Here is a 15,711-nt window from a genome sequence, read left to right as displayed (position 1 = left end):
TGTAGAGAGCGGCAGGTGCCCCCGGCAAACCCCGAGGCACTCTGAAGAACCCGATGCAGCCTCCCTCAGAAACCACATCCCATGCCTCATGAAATACTTGTGAAAATATGGGATTTGGATCTGTAATGTCCAAAGGTGCAGGTTACACGCTAATTTCTCCAATCCGCAGATTCCTCCTTCGTACAATGAGCATAAACCAGGTCTCCGAACGCCTTGTCCTGTCCCCCAGGGTTACAGCCGGACAGAACCCTCGAAGGAATATGGGCTTTGGGAACACACGGAAATCCTGTTCTTGACTGTATACCAACCCAGGAAAGTTTTCTAAGTTTCCTCATCTACAAAATGGAGTTAGGAAACCTTTTATTTCCGTGTTTTTGTCAGAAGGAAATTACATAGAGTAAGGAGAGTGGCACATTTAGGGGTGCAACGATGTTAATTCTCATCCCTGATTATAAAAATGCAAAACAGCACGGTTCCATAGTCATTGAAAGTTGACACACATTCAGGAAAAGGATAAAACAGGATTAGTATCCAGTTTATACCCCTCTGTCATTTCTCAGTTTTCTAAGATGAATTTTTATTTCTGTTGTTCACTTGTTGTTGTTGTTGTTATTGTTTTTATTGTGGTTAAATGCATATAACATAAAATCTACCGTTCGAACCATTTTTAAGTGCACAGTTCTGCAGGATTATGTGCAACCACCCAGCGCTGTCCACCTCCAGGCCCTCCCGCAGCATTCCTAACCCCCACCCCGCCCCCGGAAGCTGCCATTCTACTTTGTCTCTACGGGTTAGACTCTGCCCACAGCTCGCCTGAGTGGGATCACAGGTACTTGTCCTTTCTGTCGGGCTCACTTCTCATTTCACTCAGCATAATGTCATCCAAGTTGTAGCGCGTATCCCAGGGTCCCCCCTTTCCGAGATAACGTTCCATTGTATAGAGTGTTTATCCGTTTATTCATCAATGGGTATTTGGATTGTTTCCACTTTCTGGCTGTTGTGACTAGTGTGGGCTCTGGCATATGCAAGTGTCTGTCCGAGCCCTTGCTTTCAGCTCCTTCTGTTACACCCCCGAAGTGGAATTGCTGGGTCATGTGGTAATTCCGCATTCAATTTCCTGAGGAACTGCCATAGTGTTTTCCACAGTGGCTGCACCATCTTACACCCTGGTGGTGCTGCTGCTGGTGGCGGCGGCGGTGGCGGCCACCCTGCTGCTGTGAAGTGGTATCTCATGTAGTTGGTGCATTTACCTCGTGCTGATTTGCATCCCCCTAAAGACACATCTTCTCATGTTAACTAACTAAAAAAAAAAAAGTTCTACTGAGCAAATGGTCATATTATGGAGTAGAAATAACACTCAGGTCGATTTTCAAGCCAAACTGTGAGGCTTCAAAGAGATTTGCCCTGTGCACCGGGCATTGTGAGCGAGGCCCTGGACTTCCCCGGAGTTGGCACCCACTGCCTCTCCTCCAGCTCGGGAGGGGTCGGGGACAGGCCCTGGGCGCAGTCGGGCCACGAAAGGGCAGAGGAGGGCAGGAGGGGCACAGTCCCCCGCCCGGCGGCCTGTGCTAAGTTCTCCAAGGAAAGGCAGCCCCAGTGACAACGGATCCATCCAGCAGAGGCTTCAGGGTGTGGAAGCTGCTGCACCTGCGGTGCTGAGTGTCCTCGTGACGTGGTGACTCTGGGACCTGTGGGCTCAGTGGCACCGCGGCAGGGGAGCGCACCGGGGGGCGCAGGAGGCCGAGGGCCCAGGGACCCGAAGCACCTGTCCTGGGCCGGGGGCCGCGTCAGCAGCGTAAAGAGAAAAATAACAATCTCATGGGTTCTTCACAAAGCCAGGTTTGCCCCAGTGTCCCAGGCCTGCGGGGATCCCGGCTGGGAGCTGCAGGGGGGCCCGGCCGGCGGGAGGGGCACCCAGGCCGGGGAGGCCCCAGGAAGCCTGGGCAGGGACGAATGGGGGGCCACCGAGCTCCTCCGGAGAAGCCCCTCGTCTGGCCTGAGGGATGCGGCCTCTCTCCTCCCCGCCGTTCTGCGCCTAGACACGGACATGTCTATATACATAATATGAACTTTCATTTTTTTGGAAAAGTCAAGTGTTACTAGAAACCCCACAAGGGTTTTCATTTTGTATTATCACCAGAGATTGAGATTTAAAGAGTCAGGAATCTGGGGGATCCTTGGGTGGCTCAGCGGTTTAGCACCTGTCTTTGGCCCAGGGCGTGACCCCGGGGTCCCGGGATCGAGTTCGCGTCAGGCTCCCTGCATGGAACCTCTTCTCCCTCTGCCTGTGTCTCTGCCTCTCTCTCTCTCTCTCCCTCTATGTCTATCATGAGTGAATAAATAAAATCTTTAAAAATAAATAAATAAAGAGTCAGGGATCTGCTACCATCTGTTGGGTGTGCCTGACCCAGCCCCTAGGCAGGGGCTGCCAATCTTCCTCTATAAGGGGCAAGATAATACACACACTAGGCATTGTGGGCCACGCGGTCTGCGCCGTGACCCCTCGATGCTGGCACTCTAGCCCAAAAGTAGTCGCAGACAATCTATAAACAAACGGATGTGGCTGTGTTCCACCGAAACCTTATTTACAAAAAGAGGTAGGGGCCAGATTTGGCCCATGGGGTACTCGAAGGAGCACAGAGGAGCTCGTAAGTCCCAGATCAGACTCAGCAGTAACAATAAAGCTGGGCATTTTACAGACATGAAACTTGGGGCAGACAGAAACTTATGGTTTTGAGTTCAGCTTAAACAGATATATTCTGAGCATCATTATCATCATCACTGCTAGAATTTTATGACCTACGGTTGACCCTTGAACAACACAGGGCTTAGGGTCAAGTGTCTGTGGGGTTGAAAAATCCACATATAACTTTTGAGACTCCCCAAAAACTCAACTAGCTATAGCCTAGTGTTGACCGGAAGCCTTACCTGTGACACTGTCAATTAACACTTATTTTGTACGTTATATATATTAATTCTAGATTCTTTCAATGAAGTGAGCTAGAGAAAAGAATGTCCTTAGGAAAATCATAAAGAAGAGAAGATACATTTACAGTACTATATGGATATTTATTAAAAAGAAACCCACTAAAAAATAAAATAAAATAAAATAAAAATAAAAAATAAAGAGAAATCCACTTATAAGTGGACCTGCCCAATTCAAAATCATCTTGCTCAAGGATCAGCTGTAACTGCTATGCGTCCAGCAGTTTACGAAGAACGCCATATGAATTATTTTACATGACTCTCACAACCACACTATCCATCGATATCACCATAATTTCCACTTTATCGCCAAGAGAATCGAGGAGTTGGGAGGTTAGGTAACCGGCTTGGGCCTACACAGCTGGTTAACAGCGGGGCTACGGTTCATAACGCAGAGGACGTGCACCTGTTTCCAGCCACAGTGAGACTAGATTTATGTTCCCATCTTCAAGGACTAAAACACTGAACACAATCTATGGAACAATGGTTTTCAGACACTCAGTAACCAGCAGAACAGGGCAGTGACCCCAGTGACAGAGTAAACCAAGGGGTGAGCCCTAGGATGCCCCAGCTTGCTGTCTGTAGAGTTTCCAGGCTCTACCAAGGGGAAGGGAGGCCTAGCAGGACCCAGCGGTTCAAGGACGCAGAGCGTGGAGTTCCGGGAGACCAAAGCAGCTAAAGTTCCCGAGTCAAGGAAGAGGAGAAGAGAGAGCTACGCAGAAGGAACTCCAGAGAGATGCAGAGGATTCCCCTCACATTTTTAGCTGAGTACTAATCAGCACATGGATGTAAAGAAACTGCTGACCCAGGGAGAGGATGATCAGAAAGGAGCACTTCCCCGAGCTGTCCCAAGGCTGGGAATATTTTATGTTCCTTGCAGCCAGTAAAAACAGACCTCCTAATATTTGCCTACTCAAAAAATATCACGTTAGTTGTGGGGCTGCATCAGCCCTCCACTAAAGGCTCTTCTGGACCTGCCTAAGAAAAAAGCATGTCAACAGGATCCATTTGTTTCCGAGTAACTCAATTGCACTCCCCTCACACACACACACACACACACACACACACACACACACAAAATGCCTAAAAAGTATTCAAAGGATTGAAAAATCTGCATCCAGCAACATAAAATTCACAATGTCTTCCACCCAACAAAAAATTAACAGACATTCAAAGAACCAGGAAAATATGACCCCAAACCAGGAGGGGTTAGGGAGTCAGTCGATAAAAACAGATACAGAAATACCACAGATGATACAAATAACAAACAAGGACATTAAGACAGCTTCTATAAATCACTCCCTATGCTCAGGATGGTGGAGGAAAGCAGAAGCGTGATGAGGAATTAAGGACGTGAAAGAGGCCCGATGGTAGGAAACAAACAGCAGCAATCTCTGAGATGAAAGGCCCCACAACTAGCAAGATGCCGACCTAAGATCCCACCCCTGGACTGACTCCAAGCTTTGGTGCTCGTTGCACTACTGTAACCGTCGTGCAGCAGGGAAGACGGATCACAGAAGGCAAAGCGAGCACCATTTTTGCAAATAAACCAATTGGTTCACACGCGGAAGCAGCATTTCTTAAATTTCCCTGAATTTGTTTGAACTACCTTCTGCTTACCCTGCGCCCTGGGGATGAAGGCTCAGGAGACCCAGACCCGCCTTATCTCTGACATTCAAGGGAGAGGGCACTGGAGCAAACGCAGTAACAACCATTGCACACCAGTGTAGATCTAATCACACCCAGGTGAACTTGCTTAGTTTCCTCCTTGTTGAGAGTATTCACATCTCTGTTTGTTTTCTGGACAAACGTGTATAATAGAAGTTCGCTCAACCACCCTAAGAGCCTCATAAACATGAAACTTTTCAGTCTAGTCAAAATAATCGGGATCAAGTCTCAGGAAGGTATAAACAGCCTCCAGTAGACGGTGGGAAAAGAGCTGTGGCCTAATGAATGTTATTTTGATCTTCCTAAAGGAAGATGCCAGTGGAAAGGCAGCTGTATGGGAAGTACAAAACGTCCGGGAGAGAATATAAATTGGCCGTGCTGCCTCCAACTCTGTCCAAGAGGTGATGTCATGGGCTGGATGATACCATCCAGGGAATGCTTTCTTCTCTGGTCCTGTGCTTCCCAAACACTGGAGAGTGGTGTACGGTACGTTAGGACGATATCCTTGCCTTCTAACCTCCAGTTCTCCCCTCCACCCCCCATTCCTGTCCCCTCCTCTCCCTTTATCTTCTTCCCTCACCCTCCTCAGACCCACCCCTTGCAGGGACATGTGGTATGCAGATGTAGAGCCAACGCATCCGTTTGGCTACCATAAGAGAAACCAGCTCTAGGATGAATACGACCTTGTAGGAGGCAGGGGTGAGGCACAGGAGCGTGCACACGCACGCACAACAAACAAAACCAGACCTTGGTAAAATGGCTGAATGCCTAAGTCAATCAAACTCCGCATCTCATTCTGCGTTGGATTTCCAACCATATAAATCACCAACCACCCCCCCTGCCCCCGCCCATGTCACCTATTCTGAATTGTAGTTTCTATTACTTGAATGCAACCTAATGAGCCAGCGCTGGATTATCACGAGGACTTTCCCCGTGGGAGACAATGTGCCGATGAGCCAACACGTAGACTTGGCCCACCTGAAAGACGGCTTTCAAACAAAACTAACAGATCAGCACTGAGCTTTATGTCTAGGTCATACGTGACCCTGTTCAGCATGATTCATTTACCCCCTGTGCAGGGTGGCCTTCTAGCCTCTCTAAATGGATCGTTTCTAGCAATACCAACAATTTCACATTCCTGAAGCTGTAGGTCTGCAGGCCAGATGGTAAAATGCAGCCACCACGCTCCAGTATTGCACTCGTATGACCAGTCTACGTATCTGCTCCGTTCATCTCATCTCCCTCCTTAACAACATCCAGCTCACGAAGCTCCCATTACAGTGCTCCTCCACCATGCCGCGTTCTCATTAGGTGGTTAATTACATCATGAGCTTGAAAGTAATAAAACAGCATTTCTTACTTTTTGTTAATTCAGATAGGCCTTCCCTCCAATTAGTGCAAATTATTGAGGTTTTATTATATACGTACATATGTGTTTGTGTTTGCAAAGTTTCATTGATGAATAATGACTCTGCAGCCACCCACGGACCAGATGGAAATGATTGGAGATCATTAAATACAACATTGTTAGGTCATTTCCAGCATGTAATCAGCAACAATGGCTGTGGTTAGACTCGTTACATAAACAGACGGAGGAGAGGATGACTCACCGAGTCCGGAATTACTGAGGCCTTAGGTATCCCCAACACAGAGCTTGCAAGAAATAAGCTCGGGGACTGTTAGGCCTGGCTTGGCTGGTGCCCAGGATGAAGGAATGGTAACAAGAGCTCATCGCATATGGCCCGTGGCTTGAAACAACGAAAAGAGACTCTCCCTTCTTCTCTCCTCTTCCTTCCTTCCCGCCCTTGTCTTCTTTCTTAAAAACACTCATCCGATGTGCCCCTCACTGGGCTGGTTATTTAAAAAGCAGTCCTGGGGCACCTGGCTGGCTCAGTGCGAGGAACACATGACCCCTAATCTCAGGATCGTGAGTTCAAGCCTGTACGTGTGGGTCATGGAGTCTACTTAAAAAAAATTTTTTTTAAATAAAATTTTAAAAATTTAAAAAGACAGTCCTAATCTCTCCCACTACCATCTCCCGATCCTGTGGCCTTACTGAAGCCAGTGAGCTTCTAGAAGCTCGGTTTCTGCATTTAAAGCTGGAGATAAAGTTGTCCTTCATGCCTCTACTCCACAGATTTGCTCTGAAGAGTCAATAGAATCAGTGAGATGAAAAGGAAGGAAACCCCTTGGGAACTACCGTTGTTATTCCAGGTCCAGCAGCACCTGGTTCCTGAGCACATGACGTCACCCTGTGCCTTGCTTCCGGGCACAGTCTCACCAACAGGTAGAGAAGTAACATAGGTGCTGGCCCCATTTCAGGTCTCCTCCCTGTGACCGTCCTGTCGCCCCAGGAGAGGAGTCCCAGACACGTGGGAAGCTGACTTGCAGGTCCGAGACGGTGGCGCAAGTCTGATGGGGCCACCACTCCCCTACAGAACCCCGCAGGTCCCCTCTGGAAACCCCCCTCCCCGTTCCCGTCACCGCCCCGCGTACAACTGCATCATCGTCTAGATGAGTTGCGGGAGTCTCCGGGTGGTAAAGCCCAGTAGGGCGGCTTCCATACCCCACTTTCGAAGGTGGCCTCTAAATGTTGGGAAGCATAAGCTCCTGAAGTGCAGACGCCTGTGGGCCCCCACATGCCCGCTCCCGTGTGACCAAGTCCCTCCGGGCGGCAGAACGGAAGTGTTGAGGCGTTTTCTGTACACAGGGAATAGGAAGAGAGGACGTGTGATTTGTATCCTCCCGTCATCCCCATCGGAGTGTGGACGTGGCAGCTGGTCCCTATGACACGATCCCCACGTCATGTGTGGAGAAGAGCACAGCGGCGTGATGGGGGGACGCCAGGCCGTGGCCTCCATGGAGTGCATGCCCACCCCGACTCCCAACACCAGTACATCTCTACTAAGGCTTGCACTTCTATGTTGTTTAAATCATAATTATTCTGGGATTTGTATAACATGCAGCCAAGATTTGACCTAAAGAATTCGATGCCTTGGAATACAAAGAACGGAAAACTTATGTCACGATGGTTCAAAGAATATGGAGAAATCCAGAGGTCAGGTAGCCCCAGGACTGGTTAATCCAGCAATTTATGGAGGTCAAAGCACCCCGATGTTGGCGTCTTTCTGCTCTATTTCCTACCGTTTCCCCCCAAATACTTGGGGCCTGGTGAACTACTGCTAGTTCCCTAGGTACGCCATGCTCTTGTGAGTCTCCTTTCACTTAAACATGCTGTTGCTTCTGCTGCGAACACTCTTCCTTCCCTTTTTAGCTGGTGTCTTTTTTTTTGTTGTTTTTAAGATTTTATGTATTTATTCACAAAAGACATAGAGAGAGGGGCAGAGACACAGGCAGAGGGAGAAGCAGGCTCCGTGCAGGGAGCCCGATGTGGGACTCGATCCTGGGACTCCAGGATCACGCCCTGGGCTGAAGGCGGCGCTAAACCACTGAGCCACCGGGGCTGCCCTAGCTGGTGTCTTAATCAGCTCAGGCTGCCATAACAAGGTTCCACAGACCAAATGACTTAATACAAATTTATTCTCCCACAGGTTCTAGAAGTCCAAGATCAAGGTTGTGGCCAGTTTTGTTTCTGGTGAGGACTCTCTTCCTGGCTTATAAGAAGTCACCACGGGGCACCTGGGGCGCTCAGTCCGTTAAGCTGCCTTCAGCTCAGCTCGTGATCGAGCCTGCCACTCACCCTGCTTGCAACCTCTCTCTCTGTCAAATAAATACACAAAATCTTAAAAGAAGAAGGAGGAGAAGAAGGAGGAGGAGAAGGAGGAAAAGAAGGAGGAGGAGAAGGAGGAGAAGGAGGAGGAGGAGAAGAAGGAGGAGAAGAAGGAGGAGAAGGAGGAGGAGAAGGAGGAGAAGGAGGAGGAGGAGAAGGAGCAGAAGGAGGAGGAGGAGGAGAAGGAGCAGAAAGAGGAGGAGAAGGAGGAGGAGAAGGAGGAGGAGGAGAAGGAGCAGAAGGAGGAGGAGGAGCAGGAGGAGGAGGAGAAGGAGCAGAAGGAGGAGGAGGAGGAGAAGGAGGAGGAGCAGAAGGAGGAGGAGGAGAAGGAGGAGGAGGAGAAGGAGGAGGAGAAGGAGCAGAAGGAGGAGGAGGAGGAGAAGGAGGAGGAGCAGAAGGAGGAGGAGGAGAAGGAGGAGAAGGAGCAGAAGGAGGAGAAGGAGCAGAAGGAGGAGGAGGAGCAGGAGGAGGAGGAGAAGGAGCAGAAGGAGGAGGAGGAGCAGGAGGAGGAGGAGAAGGAGCAGAAGGAGGAGGAGGAGGAGAAGGAGGAGGAGCAGAAGGAGGAGGAGGAGGAGAAGGAGGAGGAGGAGAAGGAGGAGGAGAAGGAGCAGAAGGAGGAGGAGGAGGAGAAGGAGGAGGAGAAGGAGCAGAAGGAGGAGGAGGAGGAGAAGGAGGAGGAGGAGGAGGAGGAGGAGAAGGAGCAGAAGGAGGAAGAGGAGGAGAAGGAGAAGGAGGAGGAGGAGAAGGAGGAGGAGGAGCAGAAGGAGGAGGAGGAGAAGGAGGAGGAGGAGAAGGAGGAGAAGGAGCAGAAGGAGGAGGAGGAGCAGGAGGAGGAGGAGAAGGAGCAGAAGGAGGAGGAGGAGCAGGAGGAGGAGGAGAAGGAGCAGAAGGAGGAGGAGGAGGAGAAGGAGGAGGAGGAGAAGGAGGAGGAGGAGAAGGAGGAGGAGAAGGAGCAGAAGGAGGAGGAGGAGGAGAAGGAGCAGAAGGAGGAGGAGGAGCAGGAGAAGGAGGAGAAGGAGGAGCAGAAGGAGGAGGAGGAGAAGACAAGGACGATGGCCACCTTCTCACTATGTCCTCACAGGGTCTTTCCTTGGTCCATGGGGTGGAGGGGGAAGGGATCTAGCTCTCGGGTGCGTCTTCTTCTAAAGGGGCACTAACCCTTCCAGACCAGGACCCCCCTCTAGGGCGCCACCTAACTCCAGGACTTCGGCAAAAGCCCCACCTCCAAATACGGCCACACGGGAAGTGAGGGCTTTAACCCATGGATCTGGGGAGACACGAACATTCAGTTGATAACACCCGGCAAGCTCCCCTTGCTCCTCTAAGTTATCATCGAATCTCAGCTCCCCTGGAAAGCCCCCCCAGACCCCTCAGGTAGAATGAGATGTTTCTCCTTGGGTTCCCGCCTCAGTTCCTATCACGTAGTGCTGACCGCACGGGACAGCGAAGAACTACACGTTTGTGCCCTTCCTGTTGACCCGCGAGGCTCTAAAAAGCCGGGACCGTAGTTTGTTTGTCTTGTGCACCTGACACCTAGGACAGTGTCTGCACAAAGTTGATATTTCACAAACGTCTAAGGAAGAGGCAGAGAAAGAAACATGGAATCTTCAAGAGACGACGTGATCTGTGTTGCAAACAACGGAATCACAAACGGACGCCAGCAGAGCCGTCATCCGCTGGATTTGTCTTAATGATCCATAAATTCCATTTCCAGATTACTGACCTTGGGGTAGAGGACGAGCGTCTGAATTAAAATGCTATCTTCCAACTTAGCGGCTCTACAACGGGGGGCCCGGCCTGGGGCCCGGGGCCTGGCCGGGGAGAGAGGCTGCCGAGTAAGCTTCCAAATTTCCTGTTTACACTGCTGGCTTTTTTTTTTTTTTTTTTTTTCCTTTTCCTCCTCCCTCCCGGGATGATTTGACAGTAATGGGCAAAACTATTGAGGATGGGGACTGTGGGTCTTTTCTCCCAGAGCGCCTGGAATCCAGCTCAGAGGAGGAGAAATACAAACATGACGCTAATGGACTTCCCTTGTTCTCAGTTCTCCTGATTGCAAGACAGCAGTCCCCTTGGCATCAGGGCTCGTCACTTCAGAGCCATTAGCGCCGGGCAAATGAGCCGCTGGTTTCTCTCATCTGCTGCCCGTGAGCCGCCCCTCCCTCTGGGTAACACCGTCTAACACGCTCAAGGACACACTTATGCTTCTCTTATCCCTGGAAGAGCCAATGTGCTCCCCGTGCTGGCCGGGGGGCCGGGGGGGCTGCGGATGCTCTGTCTCGGGATGGCACTGATGGGCCGTCGCTGCGCCCCTAGTGATGACAGGGACCCCGGGCCCCGGCGCCCTGCGCTCCCGCCATCTCTGCCTGGCACAGCCCAGCCCCGCCGCTGCTCGACGGCCCGACCCGGGCCTGGGGTACCGCCTCTGGGCAGTGCCCGGCCCCGAGCGCCGCCGGCCGGGGGCCCGGGGCCCGAGAGAGACCCGAACTTGCCTTGCACAGCCAGCGCCCTAGCTCAGCTAACGCCCCCTCCCGCTGTGACCCCCTCCCACTGGTAGCCCCTCGGCTTCAGACCGCGGCCCCACAGCGGCCAAGCTACCCACCCCCGCCCGGCTGGCTCCGTAAGTGGGAGTCCAGTGTTTAGCTGGACAGCATCTGGGGGCGCGCAGGTTCCCGTCCCTCCCAGGACCGGCCTGGCCCTCCTTGGCAGCCTCGCAGGCCCACCTGGGCTCCAGAGGATGCTACCTACGCGTGCTTCCTGCCGTGCTCCCCAACACGTTATCTCTGGGTCCACAGAAGATCTGTGACTTCTCCTTCCCCCTTCCTCTCTCTTTCTTTTCCAGCCTGGGCCCTGGGTCCCACGCCCGGGTCACTCTGTCCGTCGCTGCTGAGCCTGGGACAGCCCTATTCCGGACACCCTCTAGTGGAGCTCCACACGGAAGCCACTCTCGCCGCCCATCCCGACGGCTCGCTTGTTACCGTGACTCGGCCGTGTGGTGACATGGACAGATCCGTCCTTACCACGGGGGGATGGGACCAGCTGGAGGGGCTGGAGAAGCGCATCTCGGGGGGTGGGACCAGCTGGAGGGGCTGGAGAAGCGCATCTCGGGGGGTGGGACCAGCTGGAGGGGCTGGAGAAGCGCATCTCGACAAAGGGACAAAGACGGAAAGCACCCACGGGTTGGAGGCATTTAATAATGAGCCCGCCTTCCTTTAAATCTTCATCCCAACTCTTCGGCGACCTACTGGGTGACCTGCGGCAAGGCGCTGACCCTCTTACGTCTCTGTTTTCTCATCTGTAAAACAGGGATAATAAGAGAACCCGGGTCATGGGCTGTTATGGACGTTAAATAAGCTTCTGCATATAGAACTCAGAAAGATGCCAGCAAATAGTGGCTGACGTACAGGCGTTGGCTGGCATTACTGTCATGATTCGGTATGTTGATCGCATTGCTTTGAAACAGGCTTTTCATCCAAGCCAACACAATCTCAAACCGGAGGTTCACACCATTCAGGCTCTCTCGTCTTTCTCCTTATCTATTTGCAGATTTTTGGCCGTTGTTTCATTCGTTCAAAGCCCCACGTGCTGCGGCGGAGGGCCACGGCCCGGGAGCCTACAGCCCCAGGTCTTCAAGCCCAGCCCCCGAGGCGCCGGGCCAGGCACCCGCACGGCTCCTCCCGGTCCTCCGTCCTCCGTCCTCCGTCCTCCCCTATGGCTCACGGTGGCGTAGCAGGTGATCCGCGGAATCCACGCGCCTTCAGGCCGGGAAAATGGCAGGGCCCCTTTGATACCGACTCCCTGTATTTCTCCTTCACCCTTGATTCCAGGCAAGACTGGAGGCAGCCTGTTTTCAAACCGCTCAGCTCTCAAGAGAGGAGGAAAGCCTGCCTTCAAACGTGGCTCGCCGCCTTTCCCCAAGATCAGCACCGCCCCCAACCAAGACTCCCTGATTATCAACCGTGTCAGCTGGGCTCCAAGAATCCGGTGTCAGATAAGCAAACCAGTCCTCCGGGAAGACCTGAGGGACGGCTTTGAACAGAGTGAATAAGCCTTAATGCATAAATGGATACGTCCTCATTAAGCGGCAGCCGCCCCGAGTCCCCGGGACGGTGACCCTCACGCAGGAGGTGCTGCACCTCGGCGGGTGGGGGTCACCAGGGAGCATAATTCTCTACCCCCTGCCGAACGCCGGCCTCCAGCATCTTTATATTCTCATGGTGATACCTGTAGGATCATGATTTCTCTTTCTTTCTTTCCTTTAATCTCTCTTTCCAAAGTAGTCTGGAGCCCCTGCTATGCGCCAGATTCTGCGCTTGCTGACAGTTACATAAGGAAGATTAAGACATGCTTCTTGCTTTCAAAAAAATTCGCACATCAGTAGGAAAAACTCAAACGTAAAGAATTCTATAACACAATGCCAGGCTAAATCCGGTTCCCCTGTTAACACTCTAATAGCACTTAGTACTTTCCCTTCCTAGAACTCGTCGAAAGTGAGAAAACGTATTTGTATTCTCCGGGAATTAATCCCTGCCCTCTCTCGCCTCCTCCCCCCCTTGGTGGAGGCTGCGACGCCTGTGACCCCGTGAGCTGATATGTACTTAGCACACATCACACGCCAGACACCGGCCCAAGTGTCTTACACGTATATCAACTTCTAATCTTTGCAACCGCTTCAGGATGAATGTCCTAATATCATTCTCATTTTGCAAATGAGGAAACCCAGACATGGAGAAATTAAGCAGCACGTCTCAGGTCACACAGCCTGAGAGTCGGGGCAAGGTCCTAAACCAAACAGCAGGGCTTCAGCCCCCTGCTCCTGATTGCTCAGCTCTACATTCAAGGGAAGACATCAAAGCTGCTTTAAAAAAAATAAAATAAAAAAATAAAAAATAAATAAATAAAAAAATTAAAAAATTAAAAATTAAAAAAATAAAAAAAAATTTAAAAAAAAGAAAGAAAGAAAGAAAAAAAAAGGTGCTTTTTTTTTAAGGTGGTGGATAAGTACGTGTAACAGTCTAGAAAGATTTCCTTGACAAATAATTAAGTTTTGGGAATGTGGGTAAACTTTGGGTGTCTAGGAAATGCATTCATGTGGAATCCCCAGCGGCAAATCCACGTGAACGAGGCGTCGCCGTGTGTACGAATGACCAAGAAGAGGCACATTCACCCGAAGCAGGTCTCTGTGCATGTGCACGACCGAACGGTGCAACCGCCCTAAAAGCAAAGGGCCGACCTTGTCGATTTCTGACCTAGTCTGAATTTGTAGTTATGAAAACCCAGAAAGCTGGTCGACTATGTCCTAAAGAAGACCCACTGTGACCGCCGTGACGAGTCGATTCATCAGTCCGCGGGTAGCAGGCACGTCTCTGGGAGACCCGTGTCCCATCAATGGAAACAGCAGAACGTGCACCAGAGATAAAAGTGAGCTTCCTTTATGCAACCGTGTAGCCCAAACGCTTCCCAAGCTCAAAACCGTGGGACTGTCCTGCGCCTTAGGAGCGCGGGGCTCGGAGACTTCTCATCTCGACGTGTTGAGTCTCGTTGGTAGGTTAAAGCGTGAGGCCACAGCCCTCCGGTTTTGGCCCTCGCTCTCTCACTACGCGTTTGCGTAGATTCGGACGCATCATTCAGCCTCTCTGGGCCTCAATTTACTTAACTGCAAAACCACGAGACTGAATTAGAGGGTTTTTAAGGCTCCTGCTCGCTTCTAACACTCAAGAGATGTGGTGATGTATTCAGCCTTTTTTATACCTCTGCGTCGTGTTTTATTTCCCTTCAGTGATGTTAGAAAATGCTCATGCTGGACTCCAAATTCTTCCCACGAGCATTTGCTAGAATTGAAACCACTGACCTCACTTAGAAAATAGACTGGGAGCTCGGCTTTGTGTTCCGCAAAGTAACGTGGGTCTCGGAGCATCAATAAATAGGTGGTACGAGGACATCTGATGCAGGGACTGCGGGTCTTGACGGACACCGGGGCACATCACCGGACCACATCCTGCACTTAGCTGGAGCCATGCGTCTGGATGTCGACCAGTGGGATGCGAACCTACCTTGGGGTACGTCCTCGGGGCGCCTGGGCGGCTCAGTTCATCGAGTGTCTGACTCTGGATTTCGGCTGGGGCCACGAGCTCAGAGTCGGGGGATGGAGCCCCAGCTCGGGCTTGCGCTCGGCCAGAGTCCGCTAGTCCCTCTCCCTCCCCCTCTGGGCCTCCCCCTCTGCCCCTCACCTCCCTCTGGCGGTGATAAATAAATAAAATCCAAATAAATAAATAAATAAATAATAAAATCTTAAAAGAATATAAAATAGAGCAAGCCTATCAAATAAATAAAAATAAATAAATAAATAAAATCTCATAAGAAATAAATCAAACTTATTAAATAAAGCCTTATAAGAAATAAATCAATCCTATTAAATAATCAAACAAATAACTATGAAGACTTTCGTCATGCATTCCTGGTCCTTCTTCCCCAACCACTGGCTAAATAGCATCTGGAAGGTAGCGAAGGAACACAGACCCGGGACCAAAGCAGTCGGTTCCTGAGCGACTGCACTGAGCAGGATGCTGTTGGACTTGTCACGCGAAAGGGGAAAACAATACATATTGTGTTAAGCCACCAATTCGGGGGCAAAGGCTTATCCTGCCCACATACCGTCCTTGTAGACTTTTACCCCAGTGAAACTGGATTATGAGCATCTGGTTCGACCTGGAAGGGAGGCTGGATCCCCGTCGGGCTGGAGGCCCTGCGCCTGCTAAGTCGTGGCCCGCCGCCTCCGGGGGCTTTTCCCAGCCTCCAGCCCCAGCCGCCCCCCTGTCCCCCCCCACCCTGCACGGCCCTCCAGCTTCCTCTCGCTCCCCGTCCAAACCTCGGGCTCCCGGATGCAGCCGAGCTCTTCTGCATTTGTGTTTTCCCTTGTTATTCTCTAGAACATCGCTTGCAAAACATGTTGGCTTTTCTAATCTGTCACATTATTGACAAATGTTTCATCCCCGTCTGAACGGAAAGCTGTTTGAGAAAGCTGTCTCCTGGGGAGGCTCCCCTGCCGAGCGGCGGCTTCTGCCCCGGGTCCCGGAAGCCCTGGCGCCAGGTGCCGTGTCCCCTCGCCGGCAGGTCCCCTCTGTGTCCCTGAGATGCCGCCGATGACTCGGGTCACGTTCTTGCTCTGACCCTGCCCCGTGTCGCGTGCCCGGAAGGTCGTCGCCGGCAGGCAGCTGGACGGCCGCGCTCCCCCCGTTTGTCTCCCATCCCGTGAAGCACGGCCTTCGGGGGCCTGTCGCCCACTGCCTTCCTAACTATTGCTCCGCATGTTTTAGCGGTTGGGGTCCGCT

This window comes from Canis aureus, chromosome 8 (genome assembly GCF_053574225.1).
Source record: "Canis aureus isolate CA01 chromosome 8, VMU_Caureus_v.1.0, whole genome shotgun sequence".
In the NCBI taxonomy this organism is placed as follows: Eukaryota; Metazoa; Chordata; class Mammalia; order Carnivora; family Canidae; genus Canis; species Canis aureus.
The sequence above is the reverse complement of the archived record's forward strand: the minus strand, read 5'-3'. Positions refer to the sequence as shown.